The sequence below is a fragment of the Setaria italica genome, chromosome VII, assembly GCF_000263155.2.
Source record: "Setaria italica strain Yugu1 chromosome VII, Setaria_italica_v2.0, whole genome shotgun sequence".
Lineage (NCBI taxonomy): Eukaryota > Viridiplantae > Streptophyta > Magnoliopsida > Poales > Poaceae > Setaria > Setaria italica.
In genome coordinates, this window is record NC_028456.1 from 20,762,397 (window position 1) to 20,782,519 (window position 20,123).

Sequence of the window (20,123 nt, forward strand, 5' to 3'; positions counted from 1 at the left end):
TTGTCGTTCCACCTTGAAATTGCTTACATTTTTTCTGAGCTGGGCCGGTCTCCTGCTATGGATGAACAAGATCAAGCCACCGGGGGCCCGGTTCCCTGCGATGGATGAACAAGATCAAGCCAGCCCAGCCCATCCAAGCCCATTTACAGTTGCAGCGCGGTGGACTAGTGCCTAGTGCTAGTGGAGCACTGGAGTGGAGTGACCTGAGTGATGCCGCCGCTGCCGACTCCTCCACCCTCCCTTCTCCCCTTTCTCGCTCGCCGTCAGCCTGGTTGGTGTTGGGGAGACGAGCTGAATGGGGTTTAACCGTCTAGCTAGCAGCAGCGCCCACACACACCCTCGGACCAACGCCACGTTCCCCTTCCACTACCTGCTACTATGGCCCGGTGGCGGCTGCGGCGGTAAGAGCGGTGCGAGGGAGGCCTGTGATGTCCGATCCCACCCCAGGTCCCTCCGCTTAGCTGCGATGGAGACCGCCCCCAAGCGGGCCTGCGCGAGCGGTAGCTCGGCACCTGGCCGAGTTGAGCGTTTTGTTTTACAATTAAGTACTACTTCATCTTAATAATTAATTGCTCAGAACTCATTTAATTTAATTGGTGTTTTACACAAACTCTAACATACTTAGGGCTCGATCGGTTAGCTCATTCTAAACCCAGAACCATTCCAAATTTAGGGTACCCAAACGTACCCATTTCATATCATTTTTTTACAGTAGCGAAATGCTTCGAAACACTTCCAAGGTCTAATAAACAGCAAAACTAGCGTTTGCGTTTGCGATATGGGCTCCTCCACCTCGTCCTTTCCTTCCTCCCGTCGCGGCAGGCAATGCAGAGCGTAGTGCTGTCCAAGCGGGGGATAGATCTGTGGCGTTCGATGCCTGCCGTCGACCTCGACATCAGCGAATTCCTCAGCATCACCCGGAGGTCTTCCCAATACTGCTGTAAGGATGTGTGGGGAAAGATGGAGAATTTCAGCACCAACCTACTGATGCGTCACAGAGCCCCGCGGCTGGATGCATTCCGGTTACGTATAGGTAGTATTATGATCGATTGGAGTCGGAATTCTTTCTTCTTTTCTATTGCTACCGAGTACTGCCCAATGGAGCTCGAGATCCGGCTTAATAGGCTTGACTGGAGTGTTCTATATCAATTACCCAAACTGGTTTCTTGTCATCTCAAACGTTTTGTTCTTTCTGGTGTGTCTTTGGAGCACAGTTTCGCAGAGCACCTCCACTCTGGGTGCCCAGCCCTGGAGGATCTGGTTCTCTGGGGATGTGACACTGAGTTCTGTGGCCTTCAATCTGAGACATTAAAGAACTTGGTTATTCGTAGTTGCACAAGTCGAGTTGCAGATATATTGGTGATCAGGGCTCCTTCTCCTGCTTCGCTGCGCCTCGACCTTCTTTACAACACCCATAAAAATGGTGTTCTATTAGATACTGAAAAGTTCCTTGTCAAGGCATCAATTTCTCTGGCATCTGATCAACTATCTCAAAGAGGCGAGGCAATCCTTCTCGGCAGCCTATTCAGTGTGACGAGCTTAGAGTTGGGAGGTTTTAATGCAATGGTATGATCTCCTTATTAGAGACGTGTCTACTAAGCTGATCATTGGCTCAGTTCTGTTTCCATTTCTCTATTTCAGGCAATTCTAGATAAGGAATTTGATAAATCCCCAGCATTTGACAACTTGCGAACCTTAGCACTCAACTGGTGTTTTCACAGCAAACGTGATGTGAACAAATTCAAGGCTCTTGGAAGATTGCTGCAGAAGTCTCCTAATCTGGAGAAGCTTACTTTGCAAACTTTCTGGGTAAGATCAGTTATCTTTTTTTAATAAAAAACATATACTGTGAGTATGTAACTCTGTATATCTGCGTCAACATCTTACATGACTTTGTGCAATTGAAAGTATGGTGAAGAAAGGGAGGTGCAAATGACCAACAAGAAGACGCTTTTTTTCTCTTTGTCGGAGAGATAGCCATATCTTTTCTCTATTGTTTATTTTTAGTTGGTCATCTGACTTCTGTAACTAAGCTGTATCAAAACTGATCGCTAGTATGGTGCTTAGTTGCTTTTACCCTTATGTTACTCGTTTATTTCTTAATACCAACCTGTGCAATATAAACTGCCTACCATGGCCTGTTGTTAATACCAATGTTACAAAATTTTGGACTCTGATTTTAATTCCTGTCCAAGATTTCAATATTTTACACCTTAACTCCTGAACAAAAGCTATGTATATAGAAGAAAAAAGTCTACTTAACACCTGAACTATTGTGTTTGGTCTACATTAACACCCTCAACTACAAAACCAGTTCTTTTACACCTTTAAGTATTGAAAACTGTCTGAAGGTGGTTTTACTGATGTGGCACATTACGTGGCAAATGATGTGGCTGTGAGTAAGCAAACAACTTCTTTCCTATCTTCATCTCTCTTATATTGTGATCCCCACAGGCCCACATGTCATTAATCTCTGTTCCATCTTCTTCCTTCAATCAGCTCCGTTTCGTCAAGCTTTGAGAAAAAGAAAGCTATGTTCCGTCAATGCTGGTAGCTGCTTCTAGAGTTGATTGAAGGTGGACGTAGATGCAGAGCGTGCGCTGGAGCGAGGGCAGCGTCTTGAGCTCTTGCGTTGCGATTAATTTGGCTAGCGGCGCTGGTTGCATCTTGCATGAGCGAGCAATGACAGAAAGCGAGGAAGACGGCTGCCTTGCGTGCCTGCGTGCTGCTTTTGTTTTACCCGATGGAAGCGTGGCTAGCGCGGCTCCCTGCCGTGGCGGTGAGCTCCAGTTCCACCGCGAGTCTTGCCGCAGTTGTGAGCCCCGCGGCCACGAGGTCTGCAGTCTGCTCCGCTGCGAGTCTTTCCCCCTCCACGCACCTCGCTCTATGGCCTACGTGGACTGGTGGCGTGAGGAGAGCTCGGTCGGGGCCTCGGGGATGCGGCTCGGTCGGGGCCTCGGGGGCGCGGACGGGCGGTGTGTGGAGCCGGGTGGCCAGAGGCGCTGGGAGCTGCTCGACCGATGGCACGGACGCGGGGAATGGCTTGGCTGGGGCGCGGCGAGCTGGGCGGCCAGGGGCGCGCGTGGAGCCAGGCACCGCGAGCGAGTCGAGCACAACAGGTAGAAGAAAGATATACAAGTGGGCTCATGCCAGCATGGCACGCCACCATGGGAAAACCAAAACCACCCAGGGGGTTATTTGAATGGTATTCCATAGTTTAAGGTGTATAAAACCTGATTTTATGGTTTTATAGTTTGGGGGTGAAGTAGCCCGCTTGCAATAGATTAGGGGTTATGTAGACTTTTTTCTATATAGAAATGTCAAAACGAATAGTATTTTGGGACAGAAGGAGTATCTTTTGTTGCAAACCTGCTATGCTCGTTCTTTGAATAAGGGCCTAGGCCCACAACATAGCGTCACAATGTTTATTTCTCCTTATTATGTCCTTATGTTGTGCAATGCAAATGCTTGCATGTACTTGGAATTTGTTTCAGCTTTCCGCAATTGCAAATGTTACACATTTGAAGAGTTTGTTTCAGCTTTCCACAATTACAAATTATTGATCTTGCTACTGATGACCAATAATGATATGAACATAGTAGGCCTGATGCCAGAGCTAAGCTGTCGGAGCTGAAATATTCAGGGCCGAGCAGTAATCCCTGCAATAATTCCAGCCAAAACCATCCAAAACCGAACGCAGGGTATAAACACAGGCCGAGGGAGTGAGGGAAAGGCTTGAAGTGTTCTTGGCGTCTGACGCTAGGGTCAGCTCGTGATCCAGCGGAACCTATATGCGCGTCGCTCCTTGTGGATCAAGCTCCTCCAGGACCGTGCAGCCGCCTCCTCGAACCTCTCGGACAGCGACACGGAGGAGAGGTGGGGCCTGTGAGCTCGGGCACCACTGGCCCCCAGGACTTCATCCAGCTCCTCGAACGGAGGCTGCGTGGCCTGGCGGTCGCCGAACGCGTAGCTGAACTGAAGCGGAGCGCGGCGGGACGAAGGCCGAGGCCGTGGCGGATCCATAGGCCGAAGGGGGCGTCGCGTTCACCTCGTCGGCGCTGTGCAGGCGGAACGAGCACGGCGGCGGCGACGCGCCGTGGAGCCGGATCGCCAGCATGGCGTCGGCCAAGTCCTCGAGCATGTAGCAGCCCCTGGAAGTCGCGTCGGTCGATGTCGATGCACCGCGCGCCGCGACGGCACGGTCGTCTCTGCACAGCCTGCATGGACCCGAGGCGCGACCGCGACTGGTGTGCAGGAGGCGGCGGCTGGCATCTCCATGACGATCAATCAGCCCTCCGTTCCGAGAGAGCCGTGTTTGCCGCCCTTTCTAGCTAGATGGCACCATACCCGCGCACCGGGGCACGTACACGGTGCATGCAGTGTGCTCGTGTCTATCCTCCCATGCATCATGCGCGGATGCGGCGGCGATGCGCCCGCCCCCCTTTGGTGGCAACTGGCAAGCGCGGACTCCGTCACCTGGATACGCACGCATCTTGATCCGCGACGGCAGGGAGGGAGAGCCCCCCAGATCTGAACGCCCAGTACGCATGGAAAACTACGGCGGCACGCACGATGCCGCCGGCGGCGGCGACCGGCTGAGCCAGCTGCCGGACAGCCTCCTCCACTCCGTCCTATCGCGCCTCGGGTCCCGGCAGGTGGTCCAGACGTGCGTGCTCTCGCGGCGGTGGCGGCAACTCTGGCGCGCCGCGCGGACCATCGACCTCGACGACCGCGCGCGAGTTCGTGTCCACCGCCATCCCTGCCAACAGAAGCGACGCGGGGTGGCTCTACGAGAGGGAGAACGTCTACGACAGGTTCGAGGACTTCGCCGACAACCTCCTGTTCCACCGCCTCGCCGCCGCCGGATGCCCTCCGGCTGTGCCTCGACGACAGGATGTCCCGCCACACGACCCACTTGCGGTGGGTCCGCCGCGGGCTCGCGTGCTCCCCGGCGGCGCTCGACGTCCTGATCCGCGACGGGCACTGCCGGATCGCCCTCGCCGCGGCGGCCCCCGGGTGCCCCCGCCTCACGAGGATGCGCCTCGACAACGTGACCCTGAACGACGATTTCATGGCGCGGCTCGACGCGCTGTTCCCCGCCCTGGAGGATCTGGACCTCAGGGACTGCCGAGTGTGATTTAGGAGACGACATGCAGACATTGCGGCGTTTCCTGCAGAACACGCCTGTCCTGGAGACTCTTCGCTTGCAGCATTGCAAGGTTAGTATTTACACTAATTCTACCTATCTGTATACTTGTGAGTGTTTAATTGTGCACTTCGCTCGATTGATGGCTCACTGAAACCTCTGCATTGGCAAAAGCTTCCAGATATACTACATTGCTGGGAAAGGGAGGGAGGAACCGGCCGTGTGTAGCTCCTAAGCTGAAGTTGTTAGAGATCAAGTATAAAGATGATGAGTATGTAGCGGGGACGATGCCGGATGAATACTGGGAAGAGCATGCTCGTAGATTTTAGGAGGTTTTATCGGTCATTTCTCAGGAGCTGCAGACTACTGTCCGAGCTACCAGAGTTCAGTGAAACTAGCCTTGCTGCGAATCTCAAATCATGTGCGCGTTCAAGTTTCTTGGGTTTTTTTTCCCAACAGAAGAATTTTTTTCCAACAAGAGTTCAGAAGAATTGTTTTCAAAATAAGTGGCAAGGTGGCTAGTACCGGTTGTACAACCGGCCTTTAGTACCGGGTCAAATAACATAATATGCATATTATGCGTGTACGCACTTTATGGGATTCGAACTCACGATCTTAAGTCTCGCTTGAGCCTTCCTTACCATCTCATTTACACATCACATGTGATGGAGATAGATATGCTTTTCTTTCGAAATAACCCGTGGAGAGACCTTTATTACGGGTCATAACACCACCCGACCTTTAGTACCGGGTCACACCTGCTACTAAAAGGCCTCCGGGCCTTCCAAATTTGAACTCGGTACTAATGCTAACATTAGTAACAGGTCAAAATGCAACTGGCACTAAGACCGAGGACAAATGTTTATATTTTTAGTAGTGCTTGTTGATCAAAGACGGGGTACAACCGTTGATATTACGACAGCTACAACTATGCCAAATGCTCCTCGATCTAGTTGTGTCTGCTGTTGTTTTCTTTCCTTTTGGTTCTTTGAGTGGTTGCCCTCCCTGTCCTCTCATCTTAGTTGTTCATGCTTTTGTGCCGGCTTTAGTGGTGCTCGGTTTTCTGTCCTAGGTGGGGGAGATGCCCAGTCATTTTTATTTTTTGTCTTTGATTTTGTGGTTTGTTCCTTCTTTTAATAAAAATTGCGGCAAATCTCTTGCCGTTCCGTTAAAAAAAATCTTGGTTTTCCGTGATCGTACTAGCATATATATCTTTGTGTACCTAATTGTGGAAATTGGTTTTATTTTAACAACTTATGAAATGTTAAAATAATAAAGGTTTCGAGAATAAATTGTCCATTTATCATTTGTATTAAAAAAACATTCTACTTTTTCCTCGTTCAGGTACGATGTTGAACTTCAAAGTTTTTGTTTCTGTTTTCTAAGAAGAGCATATTTTCAGTAGCATATATACGTATTTTTTAAGGATGTTTTATTTTGATTCGATACTCTCAAGTTCAGTGTTGTATATGCACCGAATTAGATACTACTACTAGTTCATACTCTTACACATACACTGGCCACTGGTACTTCAATGGCTGGTGTCAATGATCGGATTCAGTGGCACGGTGCACCAAATCTTCACGTGTACGAAATTTTGACTCTACGCTTCCCGTCCTGAACAGAGCTTTCCATCGGACGAGCCTCTTCCTTCAAGATACCTACCAGAGCTTGAGCTAGCTCATCGACGGCGTGGCCTTCACGGAACTCGAGCTCTATCGACTTCAGGTTCTTGCACTCGTACGCCGTCGGACTGCAGCAATCGGAGGAGGGCGTCTTGTCGCGGGACCTCGCCTTCCTCTTCTTGCTCCTAGAGTCACCTGTAAACGCGCAGTCGCGCAGCGTGAGCGTCTCCAGACTGGGCGCGTTCCGGAGGAAGCGCCGCAGCACCTGGCACTCGACCCCGACGTCGCACCCGTCGAGGAGCAAGGTCCCCAGGTTGTGGAAAACGGGGAAGTCTCCGGCGTCCTCGCCGCCGAGCAACGCCGTGGCCGAGAACCCCGACAGGTCCAGGCTCCTCGCGTGGCGAAGGGACCTGAGGAGACCGAGCTTGCCCGCCGGGTCTGCCAGTGACGCCGCGATGAGGGCCGGCATCTCGCCTTCCGCGGTGACCGGCGGCGGGTGGCCATTTATACTATGGTAGGCGATACGAGGAGCCGCGATTGCCAGGACGTCGTTGACCTGGTGGTACTCGCGCCGGCAGCGATCAATGAACAGCTCCCTCAGCGAGTGGGAGGCGAGCCGGCCGAAGTTGTACGTGCACCCCTCGAGATGCAGGTGTTCCAGGACCACGAAATCGGCGGCGAGGCAATCCGTGAAGTCGTCTGACAAGCTCACCCCGGAGAGGCGCATCGTCCTGAGGCGGCACGCGAAGGCGCCGGCGTGGCTGCGCAGGGTGATGCCGGGGAAGCAAGGCCATCCGTGCTCGCTGAGAGCGTGAGGGGCGTCGTTGTCGCAGGTGAGGTGGAACGCCACGGGGCGGCGCCGGAGCCCGCGGCGGATCCACCTGCGGGCGGCGCGGAAGTCGACGCAGGAGACGCCGCGCAGGCGGAGCGCGTCCAGCGGCGCCGCGTCGCCGGGCGGCAGTAGTCTGTCGGCGAGGTCCTCGAACGCTTCCCACTCCTCCACGCACCTGTGCAGCCACACGAAGCCGCGCCGCTGTTGGTCTCTGCGCCGCCAGCACCGGTCAAGCTGCCCCACGCCTCTGCCTTCATTGTGCCCCCTCTCCCTGTTACCAGCCTCCCGCCGGCCGTCGGCCGGCCGTTCAGCTCTCGGAGGAGAGCCTCAGTGCGGCGGGGCTCCATGTGCCGCGTCGGATGGCCGGGTGGCGGTCAACAGCCGCGATGCGGCGGGCGCCGTCGCCTGGCTCATCGCAGAGGACGCCGGCGAGGGGCCACCGTTGTCTTTGAAGAACGGTGGCACACCTCGGTGAGCCGCCATGGTCCCGACAGTGAAGCTCGGGTGGATGGCTGTGGTACTCCCAACGAGGTCGGAGGTGATGGTGGTATGGTTGCCACAGTTGATGGAGGGGTAGCCTCGGGACCGAAGTCGACGATGTTATTGATTGATGGGGTAGCGTTACACATATATACAAGTCCAAAGGGTGCGAAGGTGTCCGTTCGGGAAGGACATGCCCCTTCCCGAATGGCCCCTTTGTGACTTGTCATTAGCAGTTACTAATGATGTCATTAACTAATAATTAAGTAATTAGAGTAATTGACACTAATAACTGTGTTTCACCGCAGTTGCCAAGCCGGGCCGCCGGCCGTTTCGATTGCCTTCTTAGGGCCCCTTTGGCACGGCTCATCGAGCGGCTTCTAGGATGGCTTTTGATGAAGCCGTGCCAAACGGGAGAAGGCAAAACGGCTCACCCGCGAAAGCCAGTAGAAGCCCCGCAAAATGCGGTCTCTACGTTTCTCCATCCACCGGAAGCCAAAAAAAGTGGCTTATTCCGGCTCCTCCTCGTCACTTTCCATCCTTGTCCCCGGTGGTGGCGGAGGGGCGGAGGAGTGCCGGGGCGGCGCCGTGGTGGCGGAGGGGCGGAGGAGGACCGGGGCGGCGCCGTGGCGGCGGACGGAGCCGAGGCCGGCAAGGCGGCGCTGTGGCGACCGAGGGGCGGAGGAGGACTGGGGCGGCGCTGTGGCGGCGGAAGGAGCCGAGGCCGGCAGGGTGGCGCTGTGGCGGCGGAGGGGCGGAGGAGTGCCGGGGCGGCGCCTTGGCGGCGACGGAGCCGGGGCCGGCGGGGTGGCGCTGGAGGGGCGGAGGAGGGCCAGGCGGTCGGGGCGGATAAGGTCGGGAGGGAGGAGCGGATGGATAAGGAGAGAGGAGGGGAAAAGAAAAGAAGGGGAGAAGGAAAGAGAAAGAAAAAGAAAAGGAAAATGAGGAGAAAAAAAGAAAAAGAGAATAGAAAAATATAAGGGTATTTTGGACATTTGACACCTTCTTTCCAATCTAAAAAGCTAGGAGAAGCCGTTTTGCCAAACATTTTCCTTCAAAATAAGCCAGAGCCAGAAAAAGCTGCTTTTCCAGATGAGCTAGAGCCAAAGTTATTTTTGCACGAGCCAAAGCCGTGCCAAACGGGCCCTTAATCCGAGAAGAACCGACCGTTCTCGTGCACTACGACGCGTAGACGGTAGACTACGTGTCCTGCGCGGGTACGTACGGCATCTCAAGTATTCCCGTAGGGGAAGCAACGCTTCTGCGCCGAATCGATCACGACGCCCTCGATCGATCCCCATGGAGACTTCCGCCGCCTGCGCCCTAGACCGCCTCAGCGCGCTGCCGGACGACGTTGTGCGGGCCGCCCAGCCTTCATCTTACCTCTGCGCAGTTCTGCCACGCGTGGGCTGCTGCAAAAGTGCTCTCCCCCACCCCACGGCCCGTGCAAGGGGGTCGGTTAGCTTTTCGTTCGGATCCATCATCATGGACATGGACACAGAGTTGGATCGAGGAAGCGACGCTTCTACACCCGATCGATCGCCCCCGATTGCCATGGAGGAGGAGACGCCCGCCGCCTGCCACGACGGCGAGCGCGGCCGCGGCGGCGCAGCAGCAGAAGACCGGCTGAGCGCGCTGCCGGACGACGTCCTGCGGATCGTGCTGTCGTGCCTCACGTCCCTGCAGGCGGCGCGGACGAGCGCGCTCTCGCGGCGGTGGAGGCACCTCTGGCGCGCCGTGCCCTGCGTCGACATCGACCAGCGCGAGTTCTTCCGGCCGCCGCCGCCCCGCCCCGCGGCCACGTGGATCCACGCGTTCCGCGGCGTGGCGACCGAGGAGGAGGATCGCCCCCGGGCGCCGGCCGCCGATCTGTGGGACAGGTTCGAGGACGCCGCCGACTGGCTGTCCCTCCGGCACATCGGGCCGTCGTCGCCGCCGCCGCTGGACGCGTTCCGGCTGCGCGTCGCCTGCGGTGGCTTCCACGCCGCCCGCAAGTGGATCCGCCGCGGGCTCGCGCGCCGCCCCGCGGCACTCCACGTCCGCGTCGACAACGACGGCGTCGACGCCGAGGACAGTGGGTGGCCGTTCTTCCCCGACGCCCACGCCGCCGGCGCATTCACGTGCCGCCTCAGGACGCTGCGCCTCTCCGGGCTGACCCTGACGAGCGACTTCGCCGGCGCTCTCGCCGCCGACTTCCCGGTCCTCGGAGACATGCAGCTCGAGGACTGCCGCTACGAGTTCACCCGGCTCGCCTCCGCCTCGCTCAAGAAGCTCTCCATCGAGTACCACGACCACGCATACAACGTCGACGAGCTGGTTCTCGCGACACCTAGCGTCGTCTCGCTGCGCGTCCTCGGCAACGCGCCGCCGGTCGCCTTGGAACACGAGACACCGTCCATCGTCGAGGCGACGCTGACGCACCGGGCCGGCGACCTCGGCGTCCTGAGATCCCTGCGCGGCGCGGCGAGCCTGAAGCTGTTCCGGTTCTCGACGGCGGCGCTGCTGGACGACGGCGAGCCCGGCGGGTTCCCCGTGTTCGGCAACCTGGGGACCTTGCTCCTCGACGGCTGCGACGTCGGGGCCGAGTGCCACGTGCTGCGGCGTTTCCTCCGGAACGCCCCCCGCTTGGAGACGCTCACGCTGCGCAACTGCCTGCGCAACCGCGTGTTCTCCGGCGGCGCTCCGGTGTCTAGGAGCAGGAAGAGGAAGGAGAGGGCCAAGAGGAAGCGCTCCGACGATCAGCGTGCGCCGGCAGGTTACCCGTGCAGGAACCTAAAGCTGGTTGAGCTCGAGTTCTATGAAGACAACGCTCTGTTCGAACTGTCCAGCGCCCTGCGGGATATCTCCAAGGAAGTGGTTCATCCGATCGAAGGTTCTGTTGAGGACGCGAAGCGTACGGTCAAAATCTCGTACATGTGAAGAACTGCAGATGGTCTGAGCCCATTCTTGGAGACATTGTAGGCCGGAGTGGTTTCTCCACGAGTTTCAGTTTTCGATCAGCTTAGCAAAGATGACCCTGCAACTTCTTATCACTGTTTTTGTATCGAATTCTTTGTCAGCAGCCCAGGAACAAGCAAAGAACACAGCGGTTTCCAGATTGCTATTTCACTTCACAGGTAAATTAGTGTATGCATAATTGCATATACATGCAGAAAGATCAAGTGAACTCAAAGATTTATTTTTGAAAATGCCAGCCTCCACTTTAAGTTGGAGTTAGGGCTCCTTTGGTGCGGCTTACGCTGGCTTCAGCTTCAGCACTGTGCGCTACTATTGCGCATCGTAGCGCGTGCTGGAGTCTAAGCTGGGTAAGCCACTTTTTTCGGCTCCACCGGTTTCTCATCTTCCTAGTTCATTTTTTTGCCTCGTTTTGCATTCCGGCTTCACGCTACAGTAGAAAATAGTGCAGCATAGTGCCCGGCTACTATAGCAAGAAGTCAAAGCTAAAACAGGCTAAGTCGTGCCAAAGGAGCCCTTAGTATATGCAAAGAAACGAAGCATCAAGCAAACATGCTACTTTCAGTCCACTTTGAAGTTTGAACACACGTAAGCATCACACCAAGGTAACCAAGCATCACACAAAAGCAAGATTATAGCTTTATAGGTGCAGACGTGCAGTGAACACAAATTCAGAATACCACACCATGCAGCTAAATTATCTAGAAACGAAAGGAGCCAAAAGTACATGTTTGCACATTAGCTAAGATAGAAGCGGTCCTACATTCGAAGATAGTAGAGGACATGGATGCAAAGCGACACAACCACAGAGACGGTCTGGAGCCCTGTCCTAATGGTCAAACGAATCGATTTTGGTGAGTTTTATGTTATTCTTGGGCAGACTCACTAATGCTCAACAAAAGCTCCACCAGCTTTTTTACATCGTCATCTTCATAGACAATTTCAGTATACTTGAGGTTCTTGCAACGGACATCAAACTGGTTCAGACACCCCTTGTTCAGCTTGGCCTTCGTCCTTTTTTTTTTCTTAGGGTCTTTTGAGAACTATCGACATCACAAAAGATGTAAGACAATGAACTAAAAATTTAGTCGCATAAGTTAAAAGCCAAAGCACATTATACCTTGCAATGGCACAAAGTGAGCTTCTTCAAATTAGGTGAACTCTGAAGAAAGTGTTCCAATATCTGGAAGTTGTCACTAAGATCACAGTTCCAATAATAAGGTCCTAAGATTTCTGAAGTTCGGGAATGTCACCAGATCCTCACCAAGCACCTGGTGCATGCAATGCACCAGAACATGAGTAGAAGAGAAAAAAATGGGAAATATCAATGAAGACAAAAAGTATTACAATGTCAGGAAAATTGACAACACCCAAACTTGTCACATCAGAAACACAACAAAAAAGAAAACATTGGTAAAGATAGAGAAGGCAAACCATTGTCTCGAAACCCGACAGCACCAAACTTGTCACATTAGACACACTAAAAAGAAGCTTGAATTGATCCTCGTCGAGTTTACTTTCTACGTAGTTCCTTTTTAAATGAATTGAGGCCTTGGCAAGAGATGGCATCTCCTCTAATGAGACACCACCTTCAAAGAAACAAGCATCCATGTCCAGGAGCAGATAAGTAACAACAGGGGCAGTGATAACCAGCAACGATTCTGTAAATTCTGTATATCTGCGGATATGAATAATCAAGCTCTGCAGTGTGGGCGATGTAATCACAGAAAGTCCACTGTGTTCGATAAATTAGTTGATATCTTGTACCACAAGTACTCGAGGTTGTTTAGATTGGAACCGTGACAAGTCTAGAGATAGAGTTAGAGATATAGTTGGTTGTTGTAATCTAGTTGTTATAAATCTAGCTGTAGTTTGGTTCCAATCTAAACCAACTCGAGTACATCTTGTAAGCCACACAAGGGGCTCTTCCTTGCCTATATAACAAAGGTGCGGCCTCCTACAGGAGGTTCAACGCTTCCCATCTTATTTCACATGGTAATCAGAGCTATCCTCTAAACCACATCCACCGTGTCGAGCTCATCTTCCATCGCCGAGATGCCCTCCTCTTTTAGTCACCCGGTGACTGAGAAGCTCACCAAGTCCAACTTCGCCCTATGGAAAGTGCAGGTCCTCCCTGCCATCTGAGGAGCGCAGATGATGGGCTACATCGACGGGACTATCGTCCCCCCACCGCAACATATTGATTGCGGCACTGAGGAGAAGGAGAAGGTAGCCAATCCGTCCTATGCAGCATGGCTGGTGCAAGATCAGTAGGTGTTCAGCTACCTCGTCGCCGCGATGTCCCATGACATCTTGGTGCAAGTTGCGACCTTTGTCACGGCGCGCGATCTGTGGATAGCCCTGGAGGAGATGTTCGAGTCAACAACGCGGGCACGTGTGGTGAACACCTGCATTGCTCTCGCCACCACCAAGAAGGGAGCCTTGTCCATCGCTAAGTATGTTGCTAAGATGCGTGCTCTTGGCGAGGACATGGCAGCTGCTGGCAAGCCCCTCGATGACGAGGAGATGGTGTCCTACATCCTAACTGGGCTCGATTTGGAGTTCAATTCGGTCGTCTCAGCGATGTTGGCTCAAGTAGAGCCCATCATCGTCACAGGGCTCTACACCTAGCTTCTTGCGTTCGAGTAATGCATGGATCTACTGGTATACTGACACCGGAGCCTCTGATCACATCACTGGTGAGCTGGACAAGATGATGATTCGTGATCAATACACGAGAGGAGATCAAGTCCACACGGCTAACGGGGCAAGTATGAATATCGTACACATCGGTCGTGTTATTTGTTATACCCCTGAACGAAAGATCTTTCTCAATAATGTCTTACATGTACCTAGCACTGCTAAGAATCTCATATCTGTTCATAAATTAGCTGCTGATAATGATGCCTACTTTGAATTTCATCCAAATCTATTTTTCATAAAGGATCGAGCAACGAAGAGAATCCTTCTGGAAGGAAAGTGTAGAGATGGTCTTTACCCTCTACCGGCTGCTGCCCTCAAGAATAAACATGTTCTCAGCATCTCTGGTGTTGTCAAACCAACTTTGGAGAGATGGCACCATCGCTTGGGACATCCCTCTTATCAAGTCGTTAGGGAAGTCATCAAGAAGAATAGTTTACCTTGCTTGGTCGAGACTAGGTTAAATTCCGTTTGTGATTCGTGTCAGATGGCCAAGAGCCATCAGCTACCCTATCCAAAGGCGTCGAGTCAGTCTGCTTTCCGTTTACAATTATTGTTCTCAGATGTATGGGGCTAGCTTGTGATTCTTTTGGAAAGTACAAGTATTATGTGAGTTTTATCGACGACTATAGCAAATTTGTTTGGATCTATCTTCTTGAATACAAATCCGAAATTTTCCAACATTTCCATGACTTCCAAGCTCTTGTTGAACAACAATTTGATCAAAAAATTCTTGCCATGCAAACTGATTGGGGCGGCAAATATGAAAAGCTAAATTCTTTCTTTAACAAAGTAGGCATCTCTCATCTTGTTTCTTGTCCCCATGCTGACCAACAGAATGATGCAGTTGAAAGGAAACATAGGCATATTGTTGAAGTTGGCCTCTCTCTTCTTGCTCAATCTTCCATGCCCCTAAAATATTGGGATCAAACTTTTCTAGCAGCCACCTATTTAATCAACAAAAAACCGAGCAAGGTTATCCAACATCTAACACCACTTGAGCGCCTTCTGAACCTTGAAGTTGACTACAACTCTCTTAGGGTCTTTGGTTGTGCATGTTGGCCAAACTTGAGACCTTATAACTCTCGGAAGTTGGAATTTCGTTCAAAGCGATGTGTATTTCTTGGGTAAAACAACCTTCACAAAGGGTTCAAGTGCCTTGATGTCTCTAGTGGTCGGTTTTGTATCTCGCGAGATATCATTGTTGATGAGGAGATTTTTCCCTTTTCCGATCTAAATCCAAATGCTGGCGCTTGATTTACCTCGGAGCTCCTTCTTTTGCCTCCGGCCTTGCTTAATCCATCTAGTTCAGGTGGAGTACACTTACACGATCATGTGGACGATATGTCCCCTAATGGTACTGATGATAATTCTCTAAGTGTATAGGAAAATGCAGCTCAAATTAATGAAAACACCACAGCATAGCCTGATTTTATACAACCATCCACCAGCGCGGAGCACGAGGATGATCTTCCGGTAGTGTCAGTATGAGGAGCAGGCAGATCCGCCTCGGATCCGGCGTCGTTAGCGCCATTAGCACAGAGCCTGCACACGATCCGCCCGCGGCCAATCCGGTCGAGCCGCGTCTGGCGCTCGTGTCGCCCGAGCGCAGGGGGGCAGGATCTTCTGTGCCACAACATAGCAACACACTCGAGGCACACGGATTCGATGCGGCTGGCACTAGACATTCGGAGTTCGAGGAGGATCCGGCAGGATTTGGTGTGCCCGCTGATCCTGTGCACCACTTAGTGTCAGCATCGCCCCTAGAGCTGACAGAGCCGGCTTCAACTTGTCCCAGGGCACGGCTTCAAGGAGGTATTTGCAAACCCAAAATTTATACAGATGGTACTGTAAAATATGGTCTTCTCTCTTGTACTGGGGAACCAGATAGCCTTGAAGAAGCTTTGCATGATGAAAATTGGAAGCAAGCTATGGATGTTGAATTTCTTGCTCTACAAAGGAACAAGACATGGAGGCTAGTACCACCAGAGAAAGGAAGGAACATTGTGGATTGCAAATGGGTTTATAAAATCGAAGGAAGCCAGATGGAACTATTGATAGATATAAAGCAAGACTTGTTGCCAAGGGCTTCAAGCAAAGGTATGGACTAGATTATGAAGACACATTTAGTCATGTGGTTAAGGCAGCAACAATTAGGCTTTTGCTCTCCATTGCTATGTCACAAGGATGGAGTCTTTGACAATTGGATATGGAGAATGCGTTTCTTCATGGTGTTCTAGAGGAAGAGGTGCATATGAAGCAACCTCTTGGATATCGTGACAAACTCTTTCCCAATTATGTGTGTAAGTTGGATAAGGCACTCTATGGTCTCAAACAGGCACCAAGAGCATGGTATCATCGTCTAAGTGTAAAGCTTCAAGGTTTAGGATTTAAAGCATCCAAGGCCGACACCTCTCTTTTCTTCTATAGGAAAGGTAATTTGGCTATGTTCATCTTGGTATATGTAGATGATATCATAGTGGCAAGCTCATCTACCGAAGGAACAAAGGTACTCTTGCAGGTTCTCAAATCTGATTTCACGTTAAAGGATTTGGGGGATCTGAGTTACTTCTTGGGGATTGAGGTGTCGAGATCTGCAGATGGGCTGACATTGTCTCAAGAGAAATATGCTGGTGACGTGCTGAGAAGGACAGGGATGCTTAATTGTAAGCCAACCAACACGCCAATGTCAACTACAGAGAAATTGCCAGCGCATGGAGGGATTCCACTTGGCCCTAAGGATTCTACTCTCTACAAGAGCATCATTGGGGTGTTACGGTACTTGACACTAACAAGACCGGATATTTCCTTTACTATAAACAAGATCTATCAGTACCTCCATGCGCCAACTTCTGAACATTGGATAGCAGTGAAGCGTGTGCTGAGATACCTCAAGTATACATTGCATCTTGGGCTTAAAATGTCCAAGTCTAAGTCTGCACTTGTAAGCGGGTTTTCTGATACAGATTGGGCCAGGTGCGTTGATGATAGGCGGTCAACACGAGGCTTTGCCATTTTCCTTGGTTCGAACTTAATCTCATGGAGTGCAAGGAAACAAGCCACTATGTCACGCTCAAGCACTGAGGCAGAGTATAAAGCAATGGCAAATGCAACGACAGAAATTATTTGGGTGCAGTCATTACTTCAGGAACTTGGAATTAGAAGCCCCCCTTTTGCAAGATTATGGTGTGACAATCTTGGCGCCACCTATCTATCAGCCAATCGAGTCTTCCATGCTCGCACAAAATATATAGAAATTGATTATCACTTTGTAAAGGAAAGAGTTGCACAGAAGCTTCTGGATGTTCAGTTCATATCTACTCAAGATCAAGTAGCTGATAGGTTTACAAAAGCTCTCACAATTCGAAAGCTTGAAGAATTTAGGAACAATCTTAATCTGGAATCACTACGTTAAGATTGAGGGAGGATGTTAGATAAATTAGTTGATATATTGTACCACAAGTACTCAAGGTTGTTTAGATTGGAACCATGACAAGTTTAGAGATAGAGTTAGAAATATAGTTGGTTGTTGTAATCTAGTTGTTGTAAATCCAGCTCTAGTTTGGTTCCAATCTAAACTAACTCGTGTACATCTTGTAAGCCACGCAAGTAGCTCTTCCTTGCCTTGCCTATATAACAAAGGTGCATCCTCCTTCGGGAGGTTCAACGCTTCCCATCTTATTTCACACACTGCACTAGTAGTCTTTCAGAATCAAGTTCTTCAGTGAGTGGGACGTGATCTCATGAAATGTACACTCACAAGCTTTCAGCTCCAAATCCTACAAATATTGGTAGCCTGAATTGACATGCTTCATGAAACTGTCATCCAAATGTACGTGGGAAAGATAGTCTTTCGAGGCGCCAGGAGCTAGAGCTCAATCCCTGGCGCTGAATGCTAGGTTCCTGGGCATTGTACTTTATGCCATGATGGATCCATCTGGCTGCCGCTTTACCCTGATAGCAATTACGGTGACTAATGTGCAGCTGGAACGTATCCAAGAGTGGAAGGGAAATATTGTTAGGGATAATCAGGTGGTCGGTGAAGTCCTGAAACTAGTCCCACTCCTTATCTCCGTCGTCGTTCGAACCTGCGGTCTCGAACTCCTCCTGGTCGATGTTGAGGCAGGGTGCGGAGGTGCTCCCACCTGGTGGACAGCACGCAGGTCTGCACCACCTGCCGGGCCTTCATGAAGGACATGATGTGGTGGAGGAGGCAATCCGGCAGGGAGCTCAGCCGGTCGCCGCCGGCCAAGATGCTGCTCCTGCTTGCACCTGGCATGAGCCTTGTACGAGCGAGACGTAGAAGTATATGTCCATCAAATGATCAACTGTTGCCAAATACGCATTACGTATACGTAGTCGTAGTTATACTGCATTGCTGAGTAGTACCAGCTGCAAGTACGTATTTTGACTGGATGCATTGGGAAGATTGTAGTTGTAGAGGAAGTCGGGTGCACTGCCCGAGAAGCCGAGCTGCCGCAGGCGGGAGGACCGAAGGAGGAGGAGCACGAGCTCACGCCACGGCCTCGCCAGGCGGCAGGCGCCGCGCGTCTCGGCCTCCTTGTCCTTACCAGAGCGTGCAGTGAACGGAGTAGGGCCGGGCTCTGTAGAAATGAGGACCAATGGTGACCCCTTGGATGATGAGTGATTGACAACGTTGTGTTGGTTTGATGTTGCTCTTGGCTTGTGATGTGCAGGTGTAGGATGCGACGTGGCGGTCGACAGCGTGCGGTGAAGGTCAAGCGAAAGGTTCGTGCCGATGAACCAAGGGCGGTGAAGGATGAATGCGAGTAGGCTTGGACTGATGGACCCGAGGAGTCCGGGCGGTCCACATGATGCACGGAATGGCGGGAGAACAGACGAGATGGAGACGGCGGCGGTCGATTCGAGCGAGAGGCTTGGCGGAGGCCGGACACGCGTCAACATCAAGGAGGTTGCGTGGCGGCCAAGCGAAGATGGACGGTTTGGGTGGTTTGGGCCTCAAAACCACCGCGCAGGCAGGTTTCCCGGTTTGGGCCTCAAAACCGGGGGCGAGCCCGGTGCAACCGGAGCTTCGAGAAGGAGGGCACGTGGCGTCATCGCGAAGCTTGCGTCGAGGCGAAGCAAAGTCGTGAAGGCGATGTGTCCGTCCGATGCGCGGATAAAAACTTGGACCAAAATGCCCCTACGTGGGTAGTTATCTTAGTTGTAGCTGTAGGGATAATATAGTCTTTCATCCTGGACTATAAATAGGGATGGGAGGCTGGTTATTTCAGCACCTCTTTGCTTATCAACTCATTATCTTTTAGCTTAGAGGCTAGTCATGTGCTTAAGTGAGAGGAGAGAGGGAGATTAGAGAGTGATTACTCTTTTTTCTTGATTTCTTCATCTTTAGTGAGTGGATGAAGGGAGGAGGCTAGTCCTCATCTTGTATAGAAGATGTTCTCGTGATTTAGCTTTGTTTGTTGTCTCAAATCGTGCTAAATCTTTGATTCCCGAGCGTTTTTCTATTTCGCTATTTTCGGAGCTATTTTTGGGGATTTATTGTTCTTCGTGTTTGAGCTCGAATCTCGTGAGATTGGTTGAAGGGAAATGTTGCTAGGACCTTAGGAAGCACCTTTGATATGATCCCCCTTCAAATCCCTCACGAATCCGGCTTGAATTTTGAATTTTCCCAAATCGTGTTCTTGAGTTAGGGTTTCGGTTTTCTCCAAAATTTGCGATGAATGCTTGAGCTTTTTGAGATTTGTCTCATGGATCTATTTTCCCTAGTGGTATTGCATCCTTGTCTCAAGTTTTATCTTGATCAGCGGAGTATCGAAGGAGTTCTTGTGATTTGAAGTGGAGCGTGTTCTTCTTTGTTCCTTGCTGTTCTTGCGTGCGTTGTTTTCTGTTCTTCGTTCCTTCTGTTCGTGTGCGCAGGTGACAGATTGCAGGGAAGCAGCGCTACACTCGCTGCGAGGCTGGCCCGATGCAGTAGGCGCAGCAGCCCGGCAGTGCGCGACGCGGCCCAGGCAGCAGAGGAGCATTTGCGGCCCAGCAGTGCTAGCGACAGCAAGCGGCCCATCGGCTGGCCTGAAGCCCATCGGCGAGCAGCTGCAGGTGAGCTAGCAGGCTCAGGAGCAAGTAAGTGACCAACGGCCCACACCAACAAGCCATCGCAGGACCAGGCCTTCAAGAAAATGAACAGCAGGTGCACACAGCCCAATAGCACAAGTCCAAGTGTAGCTAGTCGTGCAAACCAGTGAGCTAATTCCTTTTATCTTTTGTTAATTCCATGCAATAATTAGTTCTCTATTAATTCCTTCACTTAGCTAAATTAACCTGTGTCCTCTTATTTAGCTACTTGTTTTTATCTTACTAATCATGCGTAGTTTATTACTCATCCTTTGATGCCCCTTTGATG

At 51.6% G+C, this 20,123-nt stretch overlaps 1 pseudogene; it reads right to left on the minus strand.

The window, feature by feature from the left end:
• Positions 1-11,867: 11,867 nt before the first annotated feature.
• LOC101776560 lies at positions 11,868-18,017 on the minus strand (annotated as a pseudogene).
• Positions 18,018-20,123: the final 2,106 nt, after the last annotated feature.